This window comes from Drosophila biarmipes, unplaced genomic scaffold, assembly GCF_025231255.1.
Source record: "Drosophila biarmipes strain raj3 unplaced genomic scaffold, RU_DBia_V1.1 ptg000009l, whole genome shotgun sequence".
In the NCBI taxonomy this organism is placed as follows: domain Eukaryota; kingdom Metazoa; phylum Arthropoda; class Insecta; order Diptera; family Drosophilidae; genus Drosophila; species Drosophila biarmipes.
The window spans coordinates 1,401,552-1,427,029 of NW_026114530.1; the positions used below are offsets into that span (position 1 = coordinate 1,401,552).

The 25,478-nt window shown below is 37.5% G+C and overlaps 1 protein-coding gene across 17 annotated transcripts in view; it reads left to right on the top strand.

Moving 5' to 3' along the window:
• Window positions 1–25,478, top strand: part of LOC122817878 (uncharacterized) — a 282,460-nt gene that overhangs the window by 116,221 nt on the left and 140,761 nt on the right. For 10 of the 17 annotated variants that reach the window (XM_050889950.1, XM_050889952.1, XM_050889954.1 and 7 more), the window contains one exon: window positions 7,836–7,971. The gene's annotated coding sequence lies outside the window, so the exon portion shown is untranslated. Of the gene's footprint in view, window positions 1–7,835; window positions 7,972–25,478 lie in introns of those variants that run through there. The other 7 variants (XM_044091319.2, XM_050889956.1, XM_050889957.1 and 4 more) reach the window with 1 other exon arrangement.

Below are 25,478 nucleotides of genomic sequence, written 5' to 3' on the forward strand. Positions count from 1 at the left end.
GACCAACGGAACCTGCCTCCTATACATGCTGGCGTTACCCAAAGCTGTGGACATCCGATTCAAGCTGATGTTCCTCTATCCGACGATCACGGAAGACAAACAGGTGGTGCTGGAGTACCACAGGATGGCGATGGACACCCAAGAAACCTATGCGGTATTGGAAAACTGCCTCTCCATCGGAAATACGACCCTTTGCCAGGGAAAAAAAAATTAAGGAAACTAGACGAGGCCAGCTGCATCCCCTGGCTCATAAAAGGAGGACACGCTCTCTGCGATCATCTGAGAAACGACCAAGAGATAGTAGAGTTGGTCGACGACGGTACTCTGTTCCTGATGAACTTCAACGGAACGGTCCTAATGGACTCTGGGAAACTTCACCTACTGGGATCTTATATAATCCAGTAAGAAACCGAGACCGTCCACATCGTGAAAATGTCTTATAGCAGCTACTCGACAACGTATGTGATGGCCTTGCCGGCCGTACTGAGCAAAGTAACCGCCACTGGATACTAGCTTTTGCTAAAATATGTTCACGACTACCTGAGTTAACAGTTAACAGCTCTGCCCCGGTGCTGACTCGGCCCAACAATATCCGCCGGCCAACATGCGCCGACCGGAAACCGACCTACCTGACCCCGCCCCGTGCCAAGTCAGCACAGCAACATCCGACAGCTTGCTGACTGCTTACCGCACATGTGGAGTACGGTGGGAAATGCAAGTTCGGCAAAAGCTGACGCTGACGCCGACGCCGACGCCAACCCACCGAGGGCTGGTGGCAACAGAAGAGAGAATGCAACGACACTCTGGATTTGACAGCGACTAGATAACAACTTACATTTCTTAAATTATATTTAATAAACACAATTACAACGTTGAAACTGAAGTCTTTTGCTGAATTACTTGGACTTGAGGGAAAGCTTGGTAGTATAAAAGTGGGAACCAGTCGGATCGGAAATTGGTGGGAAAAAAATATGAAACAAATTATAGCTTTTGACATATTATCTTATAATACAATTTGTTATACTTTTGAGAATTTCGAATTAAATTTAATATAAATCGGACTACTCTAACACATAGCTTTCAAAGAAATGGTCAGATGGTCAATAATAGAATAATTTTTTTAATATACCTGAAGCTAGCAACAATCCTTTAAAATTTCACATGGTGTTATTATTATTTCTTATAACTGCAAGGGTATACAAACTTCGTCTTGCCGAAGCTTGCCATGAAAATGATCTATATCCATCCTTCAGTTCCGCAGTCCGAGCGCAAAAGGCTTTTATGTTTTTTTTTTTCTGCCTAAACTGCCCTTCAGGTCCGAAAAAAAAGGTTCCCATGGGAGTCCCTTTGGGATTCCGATGGCACATGTCATCTTGCACGGGGGAAATCCACGGGGCTCCCCATATAGAAAGTTCAATGTGATGTCCGTTTTTTCCAAGGGGAAAATGCAATGGAATCTTTTTCGAAGTTTCCTGGGATATCCCCTGTTCCTTATACTCATTTGTTATATGGCCTTTCCCCTGCAAGGGAAGCGTCCCATAAAAATCCGTTCGGAAATTCACGATTTTTCATTGAGTTTCACCTGCAAGGGAAACATCCCAGGGAAATCCCATCGAAATTCACGATTTTTCTATGAAGTTTCACCTTTTCCATGAAGTTTTACCTTGCCCTTGCGCATTTTATAAACAACTTTGAGCCATTTTTCCATTCTTTATTTTATTTTGAAAAATTTAAATTTCAAATTCAATTGACAAATTTCATCATCCTATTTTCCGACTCTCTTGAATGATTTTCCTAATCAGATTTTTGAGATAAATTTCTTAAACCGAGGTTTGATTATGGATTATTGAACCAAAGTCAGGCAGTCCGTTTTTGAATCCGAATTTATCGGATAAGGTTCGGTACTAATAACAATTGTGTAAACTAGTGAATAAGAAATAACAATACAAAATATATTATTAAAAATTCACTGGGCATTAAATTAATTTGCATACATATTAATTTACTTTTTACTATTTTATTTAAATTGTATCATTTAAATTTTCTGTAGAATTACAATTATAATTCGCAAGTTTTTTTTTTTGATAATTTGTTTTAAATATTTGATATTGCTTTTCTTAAAGTTCGGTCCGGGTAATCGGAATCCCTGGCCAATGCTCCTAAAAAAATAAAAAATAATAAAATGTGTTTTACTTATATACTTGTATACTGTGTAAAACCTTTTAAGGGATTTCGTCACGTCACTTAATTGTAAAGGAACCGAAACTTTCCGGGTTATGTTAAAATATTTTATGTTAGAAATATCAAAAAGGGACGTTCTTTAATGTGGATCAACGCACAACATCTTCACATTAAGAAAGCACTTACCTGTCTTTATTTTTTTTTTTAAATATCACTTTTATTCATAAATGAAAACGTGTCGCAGCGCACATTGTAAGCAGCCGCTGTTTTTTTCATAACTCAAATAGAAAGGATCGGGTCTTCTTCTTCTCTTGGTTTCTTTCTGAACATTACGGAGAGACGCAAAAAATGGTCCGGCTGAAGGTTGCTCTCTGAGAGCCACGGGCAGGCATCTCCGAAGATCTGCATGTCTTTCTTGCCGGACCGCTTTCGTCGGCACTCTTCTACACTGCTCCTATTTCTCTGGTGATGTCTACAGCAGCATAGAGTTTTAGACAGAAAAAAAGCTTTTTGCGCTCGGACATGTAACTGATGGCTGACGCAGCTATTGGTCAAATGCTCATGCTAAGGAAACCGAGACCTATTTTACTTTGGACACTTTTATCTATTGGTTAATGGAGTTAAGTTCCTTCCTAGGCTCTGGAATTCGATTACTCGAACGCTACAGGTCCAAAGCTCAAGAGGTTATAATATTCTTTTTAGATAATGTGGAATTATACATTATGATCAGGGATTAGACACTAACAAGGAAATGTTTGTAGAAAGAAAGGGAGGGGGGGGGGGGGGGGGGGATTGATCCAGAACCTTCGCGGTTACGGTAACATCAGAGCCACCAAGACCTTTCGTGACGGAAAATTCCACGGGCTAGACCTTCGGGCAAGGCCGCAGCCGCGTTTTAATGTACGTGGCCGAGAAACGAGGCTCGCGAGGCCAAGAATCCTACGGGCTCGACCTTCGGGCGAGGCCGCAGCTAGATTCTGTCATAGTTGGTTGGCTAAAAGCAAGTTTGATTAGTCAAAATTAAAAGGATCTGCCGTTCCGACTTTGATGTGGGATTAATGGGGCAAGTGAGAGGATTTTTCGTCTCACCGTCGGGAATACGAAGGGTCTGCCACTTAGCGGTATGGTATCAGGAGAAAACACGCGAGAGGATCTTCCATCTCGTCATGGGGGTTAGAGGAATACGAACTACATAATGCATATCAACCCGGCTCGTCGTTTCCTTTCGTGTAAGTTCACTCAGTTTTTATCGTTGTGCTTAATAGTGATTTGGTTTCACTGGGCTGATTAAACTGATTCACTAACCTTATTTCCTATCAATCGCGTTTTCTCTACCACATGTTTCTTTGTTTTTTATTTTGCCCGCGTGCGCGACCTTTCACCTTGTGGTACCAGAGCAGAGAGAGCTACCAGAAATTGCCGTGTGACCCTCTCATCTATTTGACCTTTTCCTTGCCGAATCGGTTTGGTATTTTCTCTATTTCCTAGTATTTATTTTTCTATGGTTGCCACCTCGGTCAAACTCTATGTCCTGGAAATTTGATGTGATGCTAATCAGGTTAAAATAATAACCTTTAGATCTACCACTTTTGGAAAAAGTTTGGCGAGTATACAGCTATAGCTAGCTAAAATTCTGCTAAGGTCAAACCATACGAAAAATACTATGTTTTTCTTATTTTTTTCTGATGGCTCAGTTAAAATGTATTTAATTAACGAATGGTAATACTTTTTTACTGTCATACTTTAACATTCGAAGAATTTCTAATCGGCTAATTTGTCATTGCAAAATCAAAGTTATGAATAAAAAACAAGCAAGGAAGTAGTTTGTCAAGCCCAAGTTTGTATACCCTTGCGGTTATAAAAAATAATCAACATTAGTTAGAAGATATAATATTTTCATATTTTCCGACTGATTTTCCGACCGTTTTTATTGCAGCTATATGACATAGCCGGCCGATTTTTATAAAAGTTAATTCAAGGTTCAGAGCTAATAAAAAATGTTATTTCCAAGCGTAGGAGGTTATATGTTAAAAAACACCAAAGATTTAATTCCTTTTAAATTATTTTCCCATAATTCCTATGGGAGCTATAAGATATAGTTGTCCGATCCGGCTGGTTCAGACTTATATACCACCTGCAATAGAAAAAAGACTTTTGCGTCCTATATCTTTAAAACTGAAAGACTAGACTAGTTTGCATAGAAACGGACAGACAGACGGACACGGACTCGTCTTGCGATGCTGATCAAGAATATATATACTTTATGGGGTCGGAAACTCTTCCTTCTACCTATTACATACTTTCCGACGGAACTAGTAATCCCTTTTAGTCTACCAGTAACAGGTATAAGAAGGGTGCCAAAATCAAAATTAAAGAAAAATCTTATGTACACCGAAAATATATATTTTTTTTTATTTTTTCCCCGATAGTTCCTATGGGAGCTATAAGATATAGTTATCCGATCCGGCTGGTTCCGACTTATATACTACCTGCAATAGAAAGAAGACTTTTGGAAAAGTTTCAGGCCGATAGCTTCAAAACTGAGAGACTAGTTTGCGTAGCAACGAACAGACAGACGGACATGGCTAGATCGACTCGTCTAGTGACGCTGATCAAGAATATATATATTTTATGGTGTCGGAAACGTTTCCTTCACTGGGATGCAAACTTCTGACTGAAATTGTTATACCCTCTGCAAGGGTATAAAAATTATATCTTTGGTGTTTTTCAACATATTCTCAACATTTTAATAGTTTTGAGTATCGAATTAAATTTGATCAAAATCGGACGACTATATCATATATCTGTCATAGGTACGATCGATGGGAAAATAATATGAAACAAATTATAGCGTTGGGTCTTTTTGACATATTATCTTATAATAATGGGAATATAATTTTTTATATTTTTAAATTAAAATTAAATATTTTTTTTTATATCACTGAATTCAGCAATTATCCCTAAAAATTTCATTTGGTGTTACTAAAGTTGATTATTTCTTATAACTGCAAGGGTATACAAACATTGGCTTGCCGAAGTTAACTTTCTTTCTTGTTTTTCCTGTAATTACCGAAAGTTTTTTCTTAAATGATCTAAAAACTATAACCCTTACCTATTCTCCTGGGCCTGATAGACTGGGTGTGTGCTTAGGTTTTGTGCCCGAATCATTTGTAAGCCCATGTTAAACTTTTGTACTTCACTAATGACATCAATGTTCTCTGCTACAACTACTATTTTAGCGGTCACACAATAAAAGTCGTATTAAGTTTAGCAACAGAAATATGATGATGAATTTTGCTACATTAAGAAAACCAATAATATTTTTTAAGTGTATGGAATTTATTTTTCTTTTGTTCATGTTAAAGCTTATTCAACCTTATTAAATATAGCTTAATTAGTTTTAAAAATAGTGGAATTTAAATGCCCCCTGTTCGTTAATGCATGTTCGGCGTCTTACCAAAAAGTTTTTCATTACTGCTTCGAGAGTTGAGACTGGAATAGCCGCAATTGTTTCTCGAATGGACTGTCTTAGCCACCTGGGTGGCCAACGGAATGTGGAGTTTCTGGATATCAGCTTATTGGGAAATCTTCGTCGCAATTTTGTCATAACAGGTTGGGCTTTGTGAGGAGCTGCACCATACTGCTGAAACCAAACAGAATTGAAAGAAATTCTCCTTCGGCGTAATTCTGTACTCTCAATATGCTCAAGTTACGGTCTCCAGTAACCCTAACGCTGTGACCGTATTTTTCGAAGAAGTAGAGCCCGGCAAGGCAGCGTGATGAAACTGCACACCACACTGTGACACGAAGTGGATTTTGTATTGCAGCAGTTGCAGCAGCGTTTGTTTCCTCCTTGTTATCCATTTTTGTTAAATGTAAAAGTCAACAAGAAAGGAAGTTATCTTCGGCAATGTTTGTATACCCTTGCAGTTATAAAAATAATCAATAATTTTATTAAATTGAAATTACATTTTTTTAAAAAAATGTATATTCCCAAAATTATATGTCAAAAAGCCCCAAAGCTATAATTTGTTTCATATTACTTTCCACCAATTATCTGATCGTTCCTCCCACAGCTATATGGTACAGTCGTCCGATTTTAATAAAATTTAATTCGAAATTCAGAACTAATTAAAAAATGTTATTTTTAAGCTTATAAGGTTATAGTTAAAAAAAACCAAAGATTTAATTTTTATTTCATTGTTTCCGACTAATTTTACGATCGTTCCTATGGCAGCTATATGATAAGTCCTATTTGATAAAAGTCCTATTTTGATAAAATTAAATTCGAAATTCAAAACCAAATAAAACATGTTATTTCCAAGCGTAGGAATCTGTTAAAAAACACCAAAGACATAATTTTTCAATATTATTATACCACTAATTTTCCGATTGTTCTAATGGGAGTTATATGAATAGTCGTCCGATTTTGATAAAATTTAATTAGAAATTCAGAACTAAATTAAAAATGTTATATCCAAGCTTAGATATTAAAAAACAGCAAAGATATATATTTTTTTAAATTTTTTCCCCCCGAGTTTTCCTACTGGTTTCGACTTATATAATACCTGCAATAGTAAGAAGACTTTTGGGAATGATTCAGCCCACTAGCTTTAAAACTGAGAGACTAGTTTGCGTAGAAACGGACGGACGAACAGCCGGACATGGCTAGATCGACTCGTCTTGTGACGCTGATCATTGCGTTGCAAACTTCTGACTGAAATCATTATACCCCTTGCAAAGGTATAAATATACAAAATAAAAAAAAATTAACCAGATTCATTAAATAGAAAAAAAGTTATTTAATTTTTTGTTGGTAGCGGCTTTTATCAGCCACCCTGTACTTGTTTTTGGGAAAATTTCAATTGGTAGTAATATGACTAAAAGTGAGCTAGGACCAAAACTTTAAAGTTAACCCAATAACGGTTTTTAGACAAATAACGTTAAGAGGAAGTATTAAAGAGGAGAAAACGCTACAGTCAATTTTAACGACCATTAGCAAAAGAGGGATGGAGTTTCCAGAAAATCTGTTTTTTTTTTAATACATTCGGCTCTAATACTTAAATTTATCGTCCATCGTATCATTTTTGGCATGTTAATGGGTAATGATAAAAAAACACAATATCCTTTACATTTTTACATAATATTTAAAAATGTGGTGCTAGACGATTTCTAGTGTTATGATAATATGTGAGCGTAGCACCCTGCTACAAACCAAATCCCAACTTTCTAGCTTTTTCGGGGTCGGATAAGCCTTTCTGCGTGTTACATACTTCCCGATGAATTTAGTATACCCTCTTACTCTACGAGTAACGGGTATAAAAATACCATTTCGCACGATACGGAAGTTATTTATAGCATTTTTCCGGATAAATTGTAGTCGTTAAACTTATTTTAAATTTTTAGGAAGCTAAAACAACCTTTTGGGATAAACGCACAAAGGAACCAGGTAAAAAATTGTCAAACAATAAAAACAATTTCATTATATGAAGGTTGGGGTATTGAAATAAAAATCTGTATATACATATATATACATATTATGGGTTTAGGTTTCGGCTTACCAAAGTCCATGTTTGAATAAATATTTTAATTCCTTCGGCTTGCCGAAGTGAGCTTCCTCTCTTGTTTAACCTTATATTTGAATCTCTCTTCAGAATACAAAAACAAATGCACAAGACATAGGTGTGACCAAGGACTCCGATTTCAAAAATGTTTACATTGATGGCACTGAGACGCGTGTTGTTTTAAATTTCTGTAAAAAATTTAACTGTACAGTTCAAATTGATACTTGTAAGTATATAAATTATCTAAGCCAGAAATATTCTTAAAATTTTTTGCGTTAGGTTGAGTCCTTAACGAAAACAAATTAAAAAAAAATAAAAACAAATTTTATTAATAATTTTTAAAATGTCCTTTAAAGACAAAAAGTCTTCTTAATTATATATGTTTTATCATCAGTATGTTTTTTTTATCAGTAACATTTATTAATGATCATAATTGTAAACCATTATTAGCCATATGAAAGAGCTTTTCTGTCGATATTTAGAAATGGATGACTGAACAGGGTAGGCATAGTACCAAAATTAAAACTATACTACAAAGTGAGTTCCAAAGTAAACAGGACTTTTTTAATCTAGCGCCTTCTAGTAGCGCCATCTATATGTCAACTGGAGCGTTAGAATCTGCTATCGCTTATCGACTTCTAGTAAAAAAAATTTCATGACATTTCATCTATTGGTAGTGAGGCTTGCTATTGCGTTTTAAGTGTCAGTATGTTTTTGTCTTCGGTGCGAAAATGAGCTTCGAACAAAGAACGAACATTAAATGCGCAGTCTCATCGATCGACGCTTGTGTCCGACTATTTGACCAAAAATCACATTTTAACTCCCCGTATTCACCTGATAAGGCACCGTGCGACTTCTATCTTTTCGGAAAAATTCATTTTCCGATGAAAGGAAAGCGTTATGCAAACGTAGAGGCCATTCAAAAGGCTTGCCCCGGCATACTGGCGGCCATACTGGGCAACGAGATAAAGCACTCGTTCGACATGCTTTTGGACCGCTGTATTAAAGCAGAAGGAGACTATTTTAAATAAAATACATTTATTTTGCCGAAAAAAACTATTTGTTATGTCTTTTTTTTTAAGTCCTGTTTACTTTGAAACTCACCTTGTAGATGAGTCGGTGTGAGCTAAGCATCAAAAGCCAAATCGGAGCTGAGATAGCTTGCCGAATTCTGGGATTCTAACCCAATAACAGACTTCATGCTCATATCTTAATAATTGAGCAAAGTCCGATCGAAGAGAAACAGGTCACTGCGGGAAAAGGCCCAAATTTTAGTGCAGTACCGGTGAATTCCCCAGGCGGGGATATGTTGGGTACGGGACCGGGGTACAACCCCTTGAAGCAAGCCAAGGAGTTGGACTGGTGGTGGGCGGTGGTACGCCGGCAAGCAAAGGACTGGCGGCGCCGGCTAATGCGGACGGATTCCACACGCCACTGTCCAGTTTACCCGACTGGGCCAACATGGGAGCTGACCCATTAAAAAAAAGCAACGTAATGGCGAGATCGCCAGAAAAAAGGGCGGAGAGCAGCGACAAGCAGCCTGGCACCCCCCCCCCAATAGTAGAAAAAGGCAACCCAAAAGCTTCTGATGAAGAGCAAGGGGATGCGCTGAGACAGCTTACTGACCTTGGATCGAAGGCCAGGGAGCTGAAGAAGCTAATGGACGGAAAGCGCTCCATCACAAACCCTATGCGGGACATAGTCGATGAAACTGACTGTCTTCAGAGAGAAGTTCTGTCGGCTGTGCAAGACATACTCGAAGAACAGGAAAGAGCTAAGGTGACCGCTAAAAAACCTGCCCAGTAGTGCTCGCGAGAGGCAATAGCAAACCGGGAAAACGCTAGCCATGCCAGCAAAAAAGGCGATGCATAAGGCTCCGGCAAGCGAAGCTAGCCAAGGGGGAAATAGGGGCAAACATGCTGGGACCGAGAACACCAGTAAGCCCCAAAAACCCCCACAGGAGTGGAAAAAAGTAGAACCGAAGGCGAGGAAGCCCAAGGTACGTTCGCCACGAAATGACGCGATAGTTATCGCAACATCTACTGGAGTGTCCTACGCGGATATCCTTAAAAAGGTAAAGGCAGCTGGAAGACCTAGGTCAAGCTGTACAGGCCGTCAGGCAAACAGCAAATGTCTCTGACCCAAAAACCGCAGAGCTTCAGAGCACAATGAAAGCGGCCCTGGGCAGCAATGTTGACGTCATGTCCCCTGCGACAACGCTGATCGAGGTGAAGGACATCGACGAGACCACGGACAAAACGGATGTCATAAGTGCGGTAAAGTCACAGTTTGATGTGGAACTGCCAGAATCTGCGGTGGTAGGACTTGGGGCGGCGTACGGGGGCACCCAAACCGCCACAATAAGAGTTATGCCCGACATAGGGAGGCGTCTCATAAAAAAGCGAAAACTCGGTTGGGATGGACCTGGTGCAGAATCCGGTCAAAGATAACACCCAAAAGGTGTTTAAAGTGTATGGAATTCAACCATATAGCAGGGAACTGCAGATCCCAGGAGGACTGCTCTAAATGCTGGAGCACCAAGCCAGAGGCTGCAAAGCAAAGGCCTGCTGTATGCTCTGCATGCGCAAAAAGGAGAAGGACTGTTACCACCCAACAATGAGTGGAAAATGTCCGTACTTCAGGAGGGCTTTGCAAGGGCTTAGGGGCTAATGAAGATTCTTCAGATCAACCTAAACCACTGCGAGGTTGCCCAAACGTTGCTGGAGCAAAATGTCATCGAGCAAAACGTAGACATGGAAGTCATAAGCGAGCAATATATATAGAAATAAAAACTCCGGTGAATGGCTAGCAAATAGTAGCAAAAACGGCAATATGGAGCTGCGGAAACCCAAGGCGCCAGATTAGCAGGAAAAAATACGGAAATTGCTTCGCCAAGGCCCATGTGAATGGTATAGCTTTCTATAGCTGCTACCTGCCGCCAAGCCTTAGCCTCCCCCAAGCAATAAATGGTCTCGAAGAGATTGCAGAAGACGCCCGGGAAAATCGCCCTGCCGTAATTGCCGGGGACTTCAACGCCTGGGCCACGGAGTGGGGATCCCCCAGAACAAATGCGAGGGAAGGGCGCTACTGGAGAGCTTCGCCGCACTTGAGCTAGTACTGCTGAACTCTGGAACAAAACCGACTTTCTCTTGAGCCGGAAAAAGTTCTATCATTGACCTTACATTTGTGAGCGCTGGACTGGCTTCGGGCTCCAGCTGGGAGGTTAGTGACGCCTATATGGGTAGTGATCATGCGGAAATAATTTGCATGATTAAGTCCACAAATGGCCCACCACGCGTTCCAAAGACCGTGGTACGGTACAAAGTAGAAAAGCTAGACGTGGAGAAGGTGCAGATGTTGTTCGAGGACCTCTCTACAAACGGATCAGCAGACGAAAGGGCAAACCGCATCGCAGATTACACCAAGGTAGCCAGTGATGCATCTATGCAGAGGAAGGGGAAACTCCCATCAAGGAAAGGACCGGCATACTGGTGGAACCAATCCATTGCGGAAGCCAGGAAAGAATGCCATAGAGTAAGACGCGCATACCAACGAGCAAGAGGAAGACTCGAATATCACTTCAGATATATTACAGGGAAAAAAGACGAGCCCTGGAAAAATAATAGAGGAAAGCAAATATATGCGAAGAAATAGACTCCAACCCTTGGGGCTTCGCATATAAACCCGTCACAAAACGGCTTCGGGCATTTAGTAGACCGTCGCCGACATGCCCAGTCTTCCTAAAAAGGGTAGTAGAAACACTATTCCCTGAGCAAGAGGGTATGTCACGAGAAGCATTAAGCTCACAAGTCCTGAGGAAGTCCTTGAGGTTTTTAAGACAATAAAGGACGATATGGCAACGGGACCTGATGGAATCCCGAATAAATTATTAAAAATAGCCATAAAAGCAAACACAAAACAGTATGCTGACATGTATAATGCATGCCTAACAAAAGGCGTGTTTCCTAGTCGCTGGAAAACTCAGCGGTTGGTACTCATACCAAAGGGGGACAAGCCAGCGGAGGAGCCTTCCTCGTATAGGCCACTCTGTATGCTGGATACGGTGGGTAAAATTCTTGAAAGACGGTGCCCTTTTCGGAACCAACGGCCTTTCTGAGATGCAGTATGGTTTTCGAAAGGGACTATCTACAATCGATGCCATTGGCAAACTGTTCGAAGTCGCAGACAAATCCATTGAGGGAAAAAGGTGGTTGTTCGGCACTAAGCAGTATTGCATAGCGGCAACATTGGTTGTTAAAAACGCATTCAACTCCGATCAGCGCAATCGACTCACAGGGTCACCGGGGGAGTCCCCCAAGGATCAGTCCTAGGCCCTTTGTTGTGGAATGTCATGTACGACGAGATCCTGCGGATGACATAGCCATAGTAGTTACGGCCAAGAAACTCCCAGACGCGGAAAGAATCTGCAATGAAGCTGGGAAACGAGCAAGCGCTTGGATCGACTCTAAGGGTCTCGCCTTAGCAGCTCATAAGACGGAATCAGTCCTGATAAGTAGCAGGCAGAAAGTTGAAACGGCCACTATTAAAATTGGAGAAGCCACCATAAAATCATGCCCAAGCTTAAAATACTTGGGGGTCATGATCGACCACCGGCTTTCTTTCAAAGAGCATCTAGCGTACGCTAGTGGCAAGGCAGGCAGAACCACGGCCGCAATTTTGCGAATTATGGCGAACACTCGTGGACCGAGGCAACCAGGACGTAGATTACTGGTTAGCGTTGTCACATCGACGCTGATGTACGCTGCTCCCATATGGGCCCGAGCCACAAAAAATGGGAGTTATTTGCAGGAGCGTGATTCCGTACAGAGACTGTGTGCCCTGAGGGTTTGCTGTGCGTTCCGCACGGTATCCCATGACGCGGCACTAGTTATTTCAGGAGTAATACCGATGGACCTGCTAGCAGTGGAGTCAGCGGGTATCCGCGCAGGTAGCACAGGGGTCGAAACTGTCGAATCCCTACGAAAAAGGTGCACACAACTTACCAGTGCAAAGTGGCAGGAGAGGTAGGCAAATAGCAGCAAAGGACGATGGACGCATAAGCTTATCCCAGAACTGCCTGGAAAGGAAGCATGGACATGTGGACTTTTACTTAACGCAACTGCTGACAGGACATACCTGGTTTAAGCATGAACGTTTTCCGCACTCCCCACTCTGCGAGTAGAATAATGAAGAGGCAGAGCACGTATTTTTTGTCTGTCCGAGATTTGAAAATGAACGTCAAGATTTGAGCATAAGGGTTGGGAGGACGCCAGCCGTTTGTAACCTGTTAGAAATTATGCTTGAATCAGAAGTTAATTGGTCTGCTACATGTAACATGGCCACAATAGTTCTTATAAACTGCGCATCGCAGAAAGGCTGCGGCATTCCAATAGAATAGAATCCTAGAGAGCCCTTAGGGCATTCACCCCTCGGCGACCACTAACAAAAAAAAAAAAAAAGCGCCCACAAACTTAAAAAATAAAACAATTAGTAAATATCAAAGAAAGATAATTAGGATTTTAGATTTACATTCTTTACGGCCACCCTGACGCCGACAAATCACCCAAAAGCGGATTTAAAATTTATTGATTTTGCCAATATCCATCAGTTTACAAAAAATAATGTTCGCATGCCCACTATAACGCCCACAAATGGATGTCAAAACTACGGAATCTTTAACGCTGCTACCTTGGAAACTATAAAAAACAGAAACTTTGGATTTCGGAATTACATTACTTAGCTTCGAACGCAGTTAAATATTTTTACTCGAATTTGTCACGCCCACTTTAACGTCAAAGAACAGCTCACAACTATAGCGTTAACAGTTTTTTACTAAAAAAAACTATCTAAAATATATATCCATTTTATGCTAAAACAAGAAAGGAAGCTAGCTTCGGCAAGCCGAAGTTTGTATACCCTTGCAGTTATAAGAAATAATCAACGTTAGTAAATAATTTTTTAATATTATTTTCCCAATAATTTCCCGATTGTTCCTATGAACGCTATATGATATAATCATCCGATTTTGATAAACTTACCATTGCAAAGTGGCAGGAGAGGAAGGCAAATAGCAGCAAAAGACGATGGACGCATAAGCTTATCCCAGAACTGGCTGGGAAGGAAGCATGGACATGTGGACTTTTACTTAACGCAACTGCTGAGAGGACATGGATGCTTTAAATACTACGTGAATAGGTTTAAGCATGAACGTTATCCGCACTCCCCACTCTGCGAGTCGAATAATGAAGAGGCAGAGCACGTATTTTTTGTCTGTCCGAGATTTGAAAATGAACGTCAAGATTTGAGCATATGGGTTGCGAGGACGCCAGCCGTTTGTAACCTGTTAGAAATTATGATTGAATCAGAAGTTAATTGGTCCGCTGCATGTAACATGGCCACAATAGTTCTTAAAAACTGCGCATCGCAGCAAGGCTGCGAAATTGAAATAGGATAGAATCCTAGAGAGCCCTTAGGGCATTCACCCCCCGGCGACCACTAACAAAATAAAAAAAAAACGCCCACAAACTTAAAAAATAAAACAAAAATATTAACGGTGATACCTTAGTAAATATCAAAGAAAGATAATTAGGAGTTTAGATTTACATTCTTTACGCCCACCCTGACGCCGACAAATCACCCAAAAGCGGATTTAAAATTTATTGATTTTGCCAATATCCATCAATTTACAAAAAATAATGTTCGCATGCCCACTATAACGCCCACAAATGGATGTCAAAACTACGGAATCTTTAACGCTGCTACCTTGGAAACTATAAAAAACAGGAACTTTGGATTTCGGAATTACATTACTTAGCTTCGAACGCAGTTAAATATTTTTACTCGAATTTGTCACGCCCACTTTAACGTCAAAGTACAGCTCACAACTATAGCGTTAACAGTTTTTTACTAAAAAAAACTATCTAAAATATCTATCCATTTTATGCTAAGACAAGAAAGAAAGCTAGCTTCGGCAAGCCGAAGTTTGTATACCCTTGCAGTTATAAGAAATAATCAACGTTAGTAAATAATTTTTTAATATTATTTTCCCAATAATTTCCCGATTGATCCTATGAAGGCTATATGATATAGTCATCCGATTTTGATAAACTTTAATTCGAAATTCAGTACTAATTTAAAAATGTTATTTTCAAGCTGAGAAGGTTAAATGTCAAAAAGCTCCAAAGCTATAAATTGTTTTATATTTTTTTTCTACCAATTTTCCGATCGTTCCTATAACAGCTGTACGATAAAGTCTTCCGATTTTGATAAAATTTAATCCGGAATTCAGAAAAAATTTAAAAATTGTATTTCCACGCTTAGAAAGTTATATGTTAAAAAACACCTAAGATAAAATTTTTTCATACTATTTTACCATTAATTAATCGTTACTATGGCAGCTATATGATATAGTCGTCCGATTTTAATAAAATTTTATTCAAAATTCAGAATTAATAAAAAATGTTTTTCCAAGCTTAGAAGGTTATATGTTAAAAAACATCGAAACAACTCATATACTACCTGCAATAGAAAGAAGACTTTTGGAAAAGTATCAGCCCGATAGCTTTAAAACTGAGAGACTAGTTTGCGTAGAAGCGAATAAACAGACGGACATGGCTAGATCGTCTAGTGACGCTGATCATGAATATATATACTTCATGGGGTCGAAACGTTTCCTTCACTGCGTTGCAAACTTCTGAATGAAATCATTATACCCTCTGCAAGGGTATAAACAAGGAAGAAGGTCGAGTGCCTCGACTATTAGATACCCGTTACTCAGCTTAAAGGAGCAGAAGGAAAATGGAGGTACATGTATAAGCAGCAAAGCAATATTGGAGGAGCGCCACCTAACGGCTGCTTTGGTACATGTTATGTGGGCGGCAGACAGTTTTTAGCGTTTTGGCCTTTTGGAGGCGTAAGAGTGGAAAAAATTTAAACTGAAATTGCAAGCTTATGACGAAAATCATTATACCCTCTGCAAGGGTATAATAATAAGGTAAAAAGTATATCTTCGGCGTTCTTTAACATAACATAAATAAATAACCTTTTTTATTTGGTTTAGACTTTCGACTATATCATATACAGAGATGGAAAAAATAATATAAACGAATATAACTATTTCACTTCAAGCCTTTTTTTTAAGTTCTACCTTTAGGAATATTTATGAAACCCATTGGGTTGGTAACATTGATAACGGTACTTAATCACAATCTCCTTTTTGAACGCTTTTCGTTTACAATTTTTCTTATTCATGGAAATTTGTCAGAAGACCTCGTGTTTGGGTTGGAAAAAATACTAGAAACGCGGTTTTATTTGGTCGAAATCTGTGGTTATTCTTCGTTTAAATTCAAATAAAAGGTATTGTTTTCAGTATTTTTATTATAAGGAGTGTTATTATAGCAATTTTTTGTTCAATTTATCATTTAATATTGTTAAAAGCGTCAAAATGGGTCGTGGAACACATTGCACTATAGTAGAGAGGAATCTAATCCTCAAATTAAAGGCAGAAGGCCAATCCATGGGACAAATTGCAAAACTATTAGAATGCCCAAAAAAAATGTGTTTTCTGCTATCCACTATCAAGCTGAACAGGAGAAACGTGGAAGAAAGCGATCCACTTCTACAAAATTTGACACGAGCCTTATAAGGAAGACGAAAAAGGAGCCATTTCTTTCTTCGAAGGATCTTAAAAACTACATGAACGCATCCGTAACGAGTCGCACCATTCGCAACAGACTGATTGAGCACGGTTTAAAAGCGCATTCAGCAAGGAGAGTTCCTTTTATGAGCAAGAGGCATACAGAAAGGAGACTCTGCTTTGCCAAAAACCACCAGACCCGCCAGAACTGGAAAAATATCCTTTGGTCCGATGAAACAAAAGTTGATTTGTTTGGATCTGATGGTAGACCCCATGTAAGACCCCCAAAAAACACAGCATTCGATCCCAAATACACCATATAGACTATTAAACACGGAGGTGGCAATATAATGCTATGGGAATGTTTCTCTGCGTCAGGGTTTGGTCCACTTTATTGGATACAAGGCAATATGTGTGCTACAGACTATGTAAACATAATGAAGGAGGTTATGTTACCATATGCCGAAGATGAAATGCCTTTAAAGTGGGAATATATGAAGGATAATGATCCCAAACACACATCGAAGCTGGCGAAAAATTGGTTCCAGGACAATAAAGTCCACGTTATGGATTGGCCAGCTCAGTCACCCGACTTAAACCCCATTGAGCACTTGTGGGGCATCCTAAAAAACCGTTTAAGTGGTTTTCAACCAAAAAATAAGGAGCATTTGTGAGAGAAAGTTCAGAAAGAGTGGTACTCCATTGAGCCAACAATATGCTCCAATTTGGTAAAGTCTATGCCTCGTAGGTGTGCTGCAGTGTTGAAAAACAGTGGTAACGCAACAAAATATTAAAACTAAAAACATTTCATGGTAAATTTTGCTAGTCTAGTCAATTTGGATAAAGATTAGTCATTTCGTTTCTATTTTTATTTCCAGGTCAAAAACATAAAATTTAACTTTAGTTAAATTTTTTAGCTAAATCAATGAAGTTAAATGAATTTTTGTTTTCTAGTATGTAAGATAGATGTATATATATTAAAGAAAAATCAAAACTTCCACTCATTACAACGTTCCTTATTAAAAATACGTATTTAAACCCAAAGTGAAAATTCGTTTCTATTATTTTTTCCATCACTGTATGTAGAGCGACAGGAAAATTGGTCGGAAAACATGAAATAAAAATTATATCTTTGGTGGTTTTTAACATATAACCTTCTAAGCTTGAAAATAACATTTTTTAATTAGTTCTGAATTTTAAATTAAAGTGTATTAAAATCGGACGACTATATCATATAGCTGTCATAGGAACAATCGGGAAATTGGTGGGAAAATAATACGAAAGAAATTTTAGTTTTGGGGCTTTTTGACATATTATTTTATAATATTGGGAATATGCATTTTTATACTTTTAAGAATTTCGAATTCCATTTAATTAAAATTATTGATTACTTTTTGTAACTGCAAGGGTATACAAACTTCAGCTTTCCGAAGTTATCTTCCTTTCTTGTTTTTTTTTATAAAATGGTTAATAATTTGTTGTTCTTTATTAATGTGATTTGTTATGTTTTTAAATATACTTTAAAATCTACTGCTAATAATTGTTTGACTGTTAGCCTTATTCATGAGTTCCCTTTCATTATCCGCCACCATTGTACAGCAATTTGATGGGTTAGAATTTTGTGAGATTGTATTATTTTTGCCTGGCCTAGTTTTATCTTAACTACGGAATTATTGTTATCCAGTGGTGGTACAGGTTAATAGGAATTATATTATTTCTTGTTTCTTTTTAATATTTTTCTTAATCTTAGCTTTGTGTAACTTTTGTTTCTATGTAGAGATAAGTGTAATGTCTTGGTCCTCTAGAACTCTCTGTTTGGAAAACCTAGGAGTTATTTTATTCATTCTATTTTCTTTTCTGAATATTATGTCGCCTGTTTCAACGGATAATGGGTCTGCTTTGTCTTTATTTATTTTGTCTTTTTCTGACTCTTTGTTTTAGGGTTCAATACTTTTTGAAACTCATTGTTCTGTCTTAAATTTAATATCCCTAGAGAAAATGTGTGTTCTCTCTATTACCTCACGGCCACAGTCCAGTTCTTGAACCTTTCTATTTTGGAGAATAATTCTGTAAGTCTCCGTAAGAGTAGAGTGCAGTCTCATTACCGGAGAAGTACTTGATAGTTGTTTAAATGTTACGTGGGTTGTAATGTCGTATTGTGCACAGAAGTCGACAAATATTTTACCGGAAAATTCCGCTCCTGGGTCATAAACGATCTTTTTTGGAATACCAAAGATAGTTTTTCAAAGAACTTACTACATTCACACAACTTCTAGCTGGAATTGTATACGCACAAGTGAATTAAAAGAATTTGTCCATTATAGTTATAGTAAATGTTTATATGTACAATTTGCATCGGTATAGCGGAAATTTTAGTCCTTTGATGGAATGGTTTGGTGGTCTTTTATCGTGTTTTAAAGTTTGACATATATCTCAATTATTTATTATTTGTGTTATTTTTTTGTTTCAAATAGGGAAAATGGAGTGTTCTTTTAAGGTGATAAAGAGTCTCCTTAATATCACGATGATTGTTTTTAATGTGATAGTTGTCCGATCTGGCTGGTTCCGACTCATATACAATAGAAAGAAGACTTTTGGGAAAGTTTCAGCCCGATAGCTTCAAAACTGAGAGACTAGTTTGCGTAGAAGCGGATAAACAGACGGACATGGCTAGTTCGTCTAGTGACGCTGATCATGAATATATATACTTCATGAGGTCGAAACGTTTCCTTCACTGCGTTGCAAACTTCTGAATGAAATCATTATACCCTCTGCAAGGGTATAAACAAGGAAGAACGTCGAGTGCCTCGACTATTAGATACCCGTTACTCAGCTTAAAGGAGCAAAAGGAAATGGAGATATATGTAAAAGCAGCAAAGCAATATTGGAAGAGCGCCACCTAACGGCTGCTTTGGTACATGTTATGTGGGCGGCAGACACTTTTTAGCGTTTTGGCCTTTTGGGGGCGTAAGAGTAGGAAAATTTTAACTGAAATTTTTTTTGTATCATAAAAACTGTAAGCGCCGCTGAAACAAACTTGCGCTGCGTGGTGGGAAGCCCAGGAATTTGCATGCCAAGTCTGAATATTCTAGCTCTCATAGTTTCCAAGATCTCAACGTTCATACGGACGGACGGACAGACGAACATGGCTAGATCGACTCGGCCTGTTATCCTGATCAAGAATATATAACAATAAAGGACATATAAATTTATATTCCCAATATTATAAGATAATATGTTAAAAAAAGTAAATAAAATTTAATTCATAATTCAGAACTACTTAAAAAATGGTATTTCCAAGCGTAGGAGATTATAAGTAAAAAAACACCAAAACTATAATTTTTCAATATTATTCTAAGACTTCTTTTGCAATTATCCGATTTTATAAAAATTGAATTCGAAATTCAAAACTAATTAAAAAATGTTATTTCCAAGCTTATAAGGTAATATGTTAAAAAACACAAAAGATATAATTTTTATTTCATGTTTTCCTACTCATTTTTCGATCGTTCCTATGGCAGCTATATGATATTGTCGTCCGATTTTTATAAAAGTTAATTCGAAATTCAAAACCAAGTAAAAAATGAGATAAAATGAGATTGAGGAGATTATAAATTAAAAAACACCAAAACTATAATTTTTCAATATTATTTTACCACTTATTTTCCTATTGTCCGATTTTATTAAAATTTAAATCGCAATTCAGAACTTATTAAAATTGTTATTTCCAAGCTTAGAAGGTTATATGTTAAAAAACTCCGAAGATATCATTTTATTTTAATTTGTTCCCCGATAGTTCCTATGGGAGCTATAAGATATAGTTGTCCGATCCGGCTGGTTCCGACTTACTACAGTCCGATAGCTTCAAAACTGAGAGACTAGTTTGAATAGAAACGGATGGACACGGCTAGATCGACTCGACTTGAGGCGCTGATCAAGAATATATTTACGTCTCCTTCACTGCGTTGCAAGCTTATGACGAAAATTATTATACCCTCTGCAAGGGTAAATTAATAAGGAAAAAATTATATCTTCGGCGTTCTTTAACATAACACAAATAAATAACCTTTTTTATTTGGTTTTGAATTTCGAATTAAATTTTATCAATGCACCTATTGCAACATTACTGGCATCTGTTGTTAGGATAAAAGGTTTCTTAAAACCTGGGTACTTTAACAACGGGTCATTACATAGTAGTCCCTAATAAATTTTTTGTGGTTACCCAATAAATTTAATAACGACTTTATTTCCTTCCTCGTTGTTGGAATTGGGAATGACTTGATTTTTATTTTTTTTTTTTATTATATGGAAGTTGATGCACTTCGAACAGCACAAACAAGTGGCCCAACGACACCAACCACTCCCTTGTTACGCGCGGTGCCCTTTTATCAATTTGGCCAAAAAATGCGAGTTCGCGAGGAAAATACATACATAAAACAAATAGAGACGGGTCACAAATTAAAATAAAAGGCACAGCTAAGAATTAAGCAAATGAGTTAAAAAATAGTTTTTAATACCGGGATACATGTTGAAATGCAAACTAAATGATAAAGTTTATTATAGTTATTACATAGAACTCGAAAGGGCTCGTGCAGACAAAAATTTGATGTACATCGTGGCAAATTTAGAGGATCATAATTTCGTGTTAGTCTAACAGGAACATTGAATGTTAGGCGGTTTAAAAGATGTGCAGAATCAATTTCACCTCTTATAAGATTTTGTATAAAAATAGTACCAAGCATTGTTCTAAGAGTTACAAGTGTAGGTAAATTAAGCAATCGTACTGTGGTAGGAAGGTAACCTTACGTTTTGATCCCAGTTCAAACTACGCACGAACTACCGACTCAATACGGTTGATGTGCACTTGATATTGTGGACTCCAAACCGACGAACAATATTCCAAAATGGGACGGAGAAGGGAGGTAAATAATAATTTGGTCGTATAAGGGTCATCAAATTCTTTTGACCAAAGCTTTATAAACCCAAGAACACGCATGGCTTTGTTCACAGTGGACATAATGTGGCAGTCAAATTTAAGTTTAGGGTCCAGAAGAACACCTAAATCGTTAACTGAATATATACAGTCAAGTGGCGTAAATTTAAGAAAGTAACTGATAAGCGTAGGAGTACCCCTATAAAAAGTCATAACGTTGTATTTAAGGCAGTTCAAATTTAAAAGGTTGTACTCACACCATCCATGAAAACAATCAATATCCGAGTGTAAGTTAAATCCCAACGCTAAATCATTATATGATGAACAAAGCTTAACATCATCAGCATCGTTAATAAACAAAGTAAACAGCAAAGGGGCCAAATGACTACCCTGAGGCACAACAGATGTCACGTAGATCAATTTTGAAACAGCATTCTTGAACATAACCCTCTGAGTCCTACCATTCAAGTAACATGAAATCCAAGATTACCGCAATCTATTTTGGATACGGCTTGATCCGATTTTCGTTAAAACTCTTTGTGCATAAATTCTGATTTGTGCGGTTGTATTCTAAGTTTGCTAGCCTTAGTCTTTGAAAGACTGCACTTAGGTCAGTGATATGTTCTTGTAGAGAAGCTGAGAAGATGATTATGTCATCCGGGTAAACCAAACATCATTTACCATTAAGATCGGACAGGACATTGTCCATGATTCTCTGAAAGGTAGCTGGTGCGTTTGTGGGCCCAAATGGCATTCTAATAAACTCATAGTGTCCTCCCTCAGCCGTGAATGCTGTTTTACGGGGTATCTTTGTTTTCCATCTCAATCTGATGATAACCAATGGCCAAATCTAGTGCTGTTGCGTCCGGTTTTCTGATACAAAAAAATACTAGAGCGCTCCACGGAGAATGACTATGTTTTATTATGTTCTTGTCTAATAGATTACTAATTTTTCGTCTGATTTCCGTCCCTTCTGTAGTGCTAAACCGAAAAGGTCTTCAAAATGTCTTTAGTTTTTATTTTGTGTTTTACCCTATTAGTAAATGATTCTTTATCCCCTTCTTGAAAGATAAGATTTGTAAATTTCTTAAAAAGTTGAGGAAGTTGTTGTTTTTCCTCTCGTTCTCGTTGATCCCCAAATTGCTTAGGAGCTAAGAGGTGTAAGCGGCGATGCCAACTGCGGCAGCAGAGAGACACACATGCACTTTCAGCTTGCGACTTGATGACCGAGACTCTGAATTGTATAAACACTGCGACAAAGTGTTACAGTGGGTGGTCGATACATATATTTTATATGTGTGCATACTACAATAATGGAGTTATTTTCTAGTATTAAATTTACGAAAAATTATATTACTCATAGCAATAATATTTAATTTTTTGTGTTGTTTTTTTTTTTTTTAACTTGTTTTTCTTTTATTTTTTTTTTTGTGTTTTTAATTTGTTTTTCTTTTTTTTGTGTATTCTTCTTTTAGATATGGTTATCCAATGTGCTCTTATATTATGTATGGCCATACTTGATATATTTATGAAATAAAAATTGAATATGAAATAAAGAGTTTTAATCTATCTTTATGTACTACTTGTTTTTTATTTTTATTATTTCTTATAGTTATGTTATCTCTATCTCCTATTTGTTCTACCTTATAAGGATCTGTATATTTCAAGTCTAACTTATTTTTAAATATAAATCCAAACTAGTTTTGTCGAAACTGATTTTCTGTTTTAGCTTATGAGATTCTAGCATTAGTCTAGCTCTCTAAAATGCCTGTCTAATCTAAATTGGAATTCCTTAGCATAGTCTTCTATATTATAAAGGGGTTTTATTTTATCTATGCTATTAAAATGTTTTGGTAGCTCATATGGACAATAGTCATGTGCCATAGATGGGGTTGTATTAAAACAATATACGAAGTATCGCAGCCATACATCCCAATCTGTTTTGTCAATTGAGATGTATGAACGAATAAACTCATTGAGTGTTCTGTTGCTTCGCTCCATGGTACCTACTGTCTGGTGGTGGTGTGCAGATGAAGTTATGTTTTTAAAATGTAAATATTTACAAAGATCTACAATAATTGAATTTTTATATTCTGTTCCCATGTCCGTAATGAACGTCTTCATTGGGCCCTACCTTAGTATAAAATCTTCAAATATAGCTTTTGTTACTGTATTGCACTTTTATTTGGTATAGGTATAGCTACTAGGTATTTGCCAAATCGCAGATGAGTGTTACTGCGTATTCATTTCCATTATTAGATTAGATTAGATGGAAGTGGACCAATAGTATCTACATTTACTATATCGAAAGCTCTTTGTGGAGTTTCAGTTATAGTTAGTGGGGTCTAAGTATGTCTAGTCGTTTTCGACTTTTGGCATTTAGGACATTTCTTTATGTACTCTTTTATGTCTTTGGACATATTTTTCCAGTAATAGTGTCTCTGGACCTTGGCCAAGGTTTTTGTAATGCCTGTATGACCACCTTGTATTGGATCATCATGGAATGCAGACAATATAGCTTCTTTTTCTTTCTTATTTTTTATTACGGTCACCGGGTTGAGTAGCGCTACTCCCAATGATTTCAATACATTATTGCCCGTAATTTTAAAATTATCAATTGAAGCATTTTCAAAGATATTTTCCAACGGTGACACTTTGAGTTGGCTGACTTTGTGAATACCGGCCTGCTTTTCAAGCCTTTGAAAGAATTGACCTAAGTCAATGGTTCCATTAGTATACAAATCGCTAACATCATATTTTGCTGTAATTTTCTTTGGTTTCTGGTAGTGATTTTCAGAATTGTATTGTTTGCTTGTATATTCTTTAAGTCTGTGATGGTTATTATAGAGAGCGCATCGGCTACATAGTTATCATTACCCTTTAGATACTCTACCGTAAAATTATATTCCTCCAATTCAAGCCTTGTTCGTGTTAGTTTGGATCTGGGATTTACCATTGAAAATAAGTATGTAAGTGCTCTGTGGTCTCTTTTGACAGTGAAGTGTCTACCATAAATATATGGTCTGAAGTGTGTTATTGCAAAACGAATAGCTGCTAATTCTTGTTTTGTAGTGCTCTTGTTGCTTTCACCTTTCGTAAAGGATCTTGATGCGTATGCAACTGGAAGCTGTAGTCCATTTTTACTTTGAGTTAGGACTGCTCCACAAGCGTATTCGCTAGCATCTGTTATTATGCAAAATTCGTTGCTAAAATCTGGGTATTGCAACAGAGTAGGTTTTATTAATGCTGATTAAAGATGTTCCAAGGCGTTTTGACATTGTTTTGTCCAGAGAAAGCTATTGTCATCATTCTCCGAAAAGAGTTTGGCGCTATTTTCATCGATTCTAGGGAGTGGAAAATTATCAGACAAGAGTTTTTTATTAATTTGACGATGGTCAATAACTAATCAATATTTTTTATTTTCCAAATTCGGAAGTGGTACTAACAAAAGTTCATCATCAGTTAAGCTTTTGTTTATAAAAATTGTTGGTATTGATAGATTCGGTTTCTAGTCCACACATTCTCGGTGCATAATGCTGTGAGATTTTCCTTGAATTGAGGAGGGAAGTTTTTTGCAAGTTGGGATAAAACAATTTTCTGTCTGGTTTCTAAGTCCGTTTTTACTATTTCTTAGTTTGAAAGTGGTTCATGATGAATATTTTTTAAATAAACTCCTTGATCTGTGTTTGTGGTATTTAGTAATCTTATATATGTATTTTAGACTGTTGCTATGGTTTTTGCGAATTTGAATTTCTTGATTCGGAATTAATACACAGTCTTCTTCTGAATTTATTTCGATTTTTCGGACGACTTGGGATCTTGCTGGCAGAATTAGGGAGTAGTTGCCCGAACTGTATGCTATTGGAACATAAGTCGGATATTTGAGACTTATTATAAGCCAGTTTTCAGACTGCTTGAAGTCTAATTGATAGTTGTATCTTTTGATAAAATCGATTCCTAGTATTCCATCATATGGAATGTTTTGAAAATTATCGAAATTTTCCTTCAATATGGATATTTCCGCACCTGTATCTAGTAAAAAAAACGAATTCGTTTCCTGTTGCTACGTTCATGAAAGTGATGAATGTATTTAGACTGAGATTTAAAGTGTGAATTTAGATTTTGTTTATTGTCGTGTATCTAAAGGTGTTTGGGAGTTTCCCGA